Raw genomic sequence first — 4,652 nt, 5'->3', positions numbered from 1 at the left:
CTCTCTGCTTGCCAAATTTTGTCCAGAATTGCTCGTCATTTTATCCGCACATACACGAAAAAATAACGAACACTTGGGGGGTACAACATGTATTCAGATATACTACCACCAAAGAAATACATGTACTCAATCAAAAAAATATAAAACAAATTTTTGGCTTACGGCAAGGCAGCAGATTAAAATAATAATAAACTTCACTTATTCTACCGTTTCAAATAATATGTTTCCACCTCAGAACATACTTATCAAATTCGGCATTCTAAGAAACCATTTTCTAGGCTATGAACTACGCAAGACCTGATTCCAAATTAAATCTATTTAAGGCGGATACGTAGGCAATCCATGATTCGGTCCAACCAATTTGCAAAGATGTTAAAGCCTATAGAATAACAAGAATAAAAAGTCCCTTATTGAAGTTTAATTACTTGCAATCCAAGTCGAAAGAAAAATTTAAGTCAAAGCAAGAATCCAAGTCATCAAAATGCCAAAATTAATGAGCACACATCGAAAAATAATAAGGGCACATACCCTTGCCAGAAAGAGAACTCACACTCCTAGGCACCTAGCCAAGACTCAAAAGATCGCTTTGCCTCAATTAAGTGGGGGCTAGCGCAAGCGTCCATGACCTCTAAAGTACTCGACTTAACCCTCCCTAAAAGCGAACTAACTCACTTAAAGACTTTCTTTCACCACTAGACATAGTCGTTCGCTTAAAGACCTTCTTTCACCACTAGACACAGTCATAATCGCCAACAAGTAGTAAAGGCAGTAAGCTTGCAATAAAGAGAATTGTTCTACGGCATTGCCCCATCGTTCCTTCGAACTCAGGGCACCCGTTCATGGTAATTCAAATGCTTGCGAATCCCCTTTGAAAAAAACAGACATTGTCAATAGGACTTGGCACTTAACCACGGCTCACCCTACTCAGACATATGACACGGGCATCTAAAATCGAAATCTGAAAACATTATTAATGGGAAGACATAAACAGCAACTGGGGGCTAAAAATTGAAATGAAAGAGATAGGGAAGGAACTAAGTATACCTCGACCTTTTATACAGACATACACCAAGTAAATCTAAGTCGATTTGAAAACGGTTTATATTCCCGCAATTTTGGAAAAGATGGCCCTAAAAGCCTAAAGTATATGCCAAACGGGCACAAGTATACCTTGACGCCTGCACCTTGGCTTCCAGTTAATCCTTAGACAAGCATTCCAAAAATCGTAACAGTATTTTGATTCACTCATGTAATCCTGTACGAATCCTTCTATAAGTCAACTTACTTAGGACACCTCGGATTGTACACAGTAGGACTCAGACTTCAAATAATTTTCAAAGACTTCTTTGAACATAATAAAGTGTCGTTGGTTTAGGCTAAGTATGCGTTTATCTCAATGTTGCAAGTGAGTCAAAAGATTTCTAAATATGATTATGGGTAAAGAAAGGCATCTAGCTTTTGGTCAAGGCACACTTCAACATGTGACTACCTTGACCATAGCAATGTCGCACAATACGACATTTACAAGAGAAGTAGCAAAATCACTACTCGAACATACCTCGCACTAAATGAGTCTGGTTCAAACTATTCATGATCTATGTCACCATGAATGCACAAAAACGTATGCAAGGCATTATAGCACCAAGCCAATCCCGTAGCTACAGTTGGAGGCTTGAGAAAAACACTCTAAAAATTCTCGACGCTCATGCTATACATATGTCATAGGGGCACAATCCTAAGCTTTAATCGTGTAAAAGAACCTTAGAATGGCTACAACCCCTCCCAAATTCTAAAGCACTACTTAGAATATATAAAGTCACCCCACTAACAAGGGTAACTGAAAATCGCGAGTCACCAAAACTCCGATCAAACTACTGCACATAACGCTCGCCCTACTAGCGCCTGTTACACAGCCTACCTCGTTCCAAAGCAAAAGCGAAAGAAAAAAAAAATCAAGGATAAGAACTGTAAAAATATACCCAGAAATCATTTTCAACGCTCAGAGCTGGGCGCCTATATCTTTAACGCCCCAGCCTGGGCGCTGAATCTTTCTGCTAGCCAAGTTTTGCCCAGATAAAAAAAAGAGGGGAAGAAACACCTATGAATCCTCACATCGAATGAAGTAATAAGCCGTGCAAACCCACGCAGAAGATGCTACACTTGTTCGAACACCTGAACGAGGCATGATGAAGTACTCCAATGCAAAAAATAATGATATCCCAACACCTGGAGAAATTTTCTAATACATGTTGTTAGGCCACACAAGCCTACGTCGCACCATAAGTTCAGCCATCCCACGGTGCAAGTCTAAAAAACGAGGGTAAGGCATATTGCACTAATGTAGGCACGACCAAGAGCACGTGTAAAAGAGGCAAAGACTACTTATCGCCCAAATTCAAAATGCAAGCCACAGGACTTCTACAATAAGGATTAAAGGTAGCAAAATATTACCTACCACGGAAGGGATAGCTCGCACCTACACGAGCGGAACCCCAAGGCATCTTTCTCGAAAGAACCTACCAAAAATCGTACGCCAAAAGGAAGCATCCCAACATCCATACTTGGGGGCTCCAAGCTACGAAACAACCATAGCAAAATAAAAAAAATCTCGGAGCAAATGTTCGAACAATCGAAAGGGCGATGTTTGAGCCCACTTCATGAATGAACCTGACCCCTATCAAGCTGCTAAGCAAACTATTCAAAATTAGTCATTGTTCAAAAAAATGATTCAAGCAAACTGATTAATGGACCGCACACGACGGCCATTCTATGAACGCTCGTTCGCACATACATATCATCATTCTAAGTATCAAACATTCACGAACGCGTTCAAAAGAAAAAAAATATATATACAAGAGCGATCAAAATCTTACGCCTCGAGGTATGTTCCTCGGGCCAAATAGACTCGCCCAACTATTGCAATAACTGTACGCCTTAAGAGCAACAGTTCCTTAAAATAATCGCCCCAAAGCGACAAGCACCGTAGTCCACCAATCGGCTACGGCTTCTCAAGAAAATCATCACGTTCTAAAAATAAAGAGAAAAACAAAAGAGAAGAGAATACATAGAACTTCCAAACGAATGAGCAATAGGCCAACTGTGTCATCAAAAGACCAGCCCAAACAACACTTTCAACGCCCCACCTGGGCGTGAATTATTTCGACGCCCAAGCCTGGGCGCCGAAAATGAACCCAGGCTCAAAAAAGGCCCTAATTTCTATTGGGCCCTGCCGCATCCATTTGACTCGAAAATTATCGATTTCCTTACTGAAAGTCGCACCTCACGACTTTGTCAAGAGTAGCACACCACTACAAAGATCGCTCGCATTTACGAGTACAATCCCAAACATGATCAAGGACGTCACAAATTGCGTATCCCCAAGGAACCCCTTTGACAAGAAATGACCGTCAAGCACGAATGCTTGGGGGCTCAAAAGAAAATATACATTTCAAAAGAGAGTATGCAAAGTTAAAACAATATTCCTAGACTACGCTGTACGAAGTCCCGTGTTTGGATGTCTCAAAAAAATAAAACCAGTTTACGACCTCAAGACAAAGGTCGTCGTTGATACTTATACATAGTCCCCTAATCAAGGACCCAGGTAGTGGCAAAATTGAGCCAAAAAGACTAGCTCAAAACCATGAAAAGGTGATGACCACGAGACTATGGTCCATCTAAACACATTGTCAATCCACATTCAGGTTGCAACTAAATTCGAGCATCCCTCGGAAGAATTCACTCCTATAAGAATGAATAAAAAGAAATTCTCAAAAGAAATCACAAATGAAATAGGGACTTGCCCACCTCAATCGGGCAAGATCGCGACACGCAAATCCCAAATCGAAAAGACGAATTCAGGTTCGCTCACCTCCAGCAAGCGGGGCGTCCACCCTTAGCGGACAGGGCTCGCCCATCTTCAGCGGGCGGGGTCTGCGTCACTAGCCGCCCAGGTCCTCAGTTTTCGAAAAATAAAGTCTTCAAATTCAAAATAGGCTCGCCATCTTCAGCCGGCGGGGTCTACATCACAAACCGCGTAGGTCCTTATTTTCAAAAAAAATAAACGAACTTCAAAACAGACTCGTCCACTTCTATCGGACGGGGTGTCCACCCTTAGCGGACAGGCTCGCCATCTTTAGCCGGCGGGGTCTACGTCATAAACCGCGTAGGTCCTTATTTTCAAAAAGCACAAACAAATTTCAAAATAGATTCGTCCACTTCTATCGGACGGGGTGTCCACCCTTAGCGGACAGGCTCGCCATCTTTAGCCGGCGGGGTCTACGTCACACGCGTAGGTCCTTATTTTCAAATTTCAAAAACAGATTCGTCCACTTCTATCGGACGGGGTGTCCACCCTTAGCGGACAGGCTCGCCATCTTTAGCCGGCGGGGTCTGCGTCACTAACCACGCAGGTCCTTAGTTGCTGCAGCGATAACTTTTTTCGGTTTTCCCTTTTTCCAAAAATTAAAAGGATTGGTTTTCCGTTTTTTCCAAAAAAGATGGATGTGCTGGATTTTCCTTCGTTTTACGTCCCATAAAAACAAGGGGGTTTTCTCGTTTAGCTAGCCCTGAAAATGAGAATCTTTAAAAACATTTTTACCTCGTGATTGGGCTTGGCCAGGCCCAATTACACTTTATAGCTTTGATTTCGAAAA

This window comes from Spinacia oleracea, chromosome 2 (genome assembly GCF_020520425.1).
Source record: "Spinacia oleracea cultivar Varoflay chromosome 2, BTI_SOV_V1, whole genome shotgun sequence".
NCBI classification, from domain to species: Eukaryota; Viridiplantae; Streptophyta; class Magnoliopsida; order Caryophyllales; family Amaranthaceae; genus Spinacia; species Spinacia oleracea.
Note: the sequence above shows the minus strand (reverse complement) of the source record.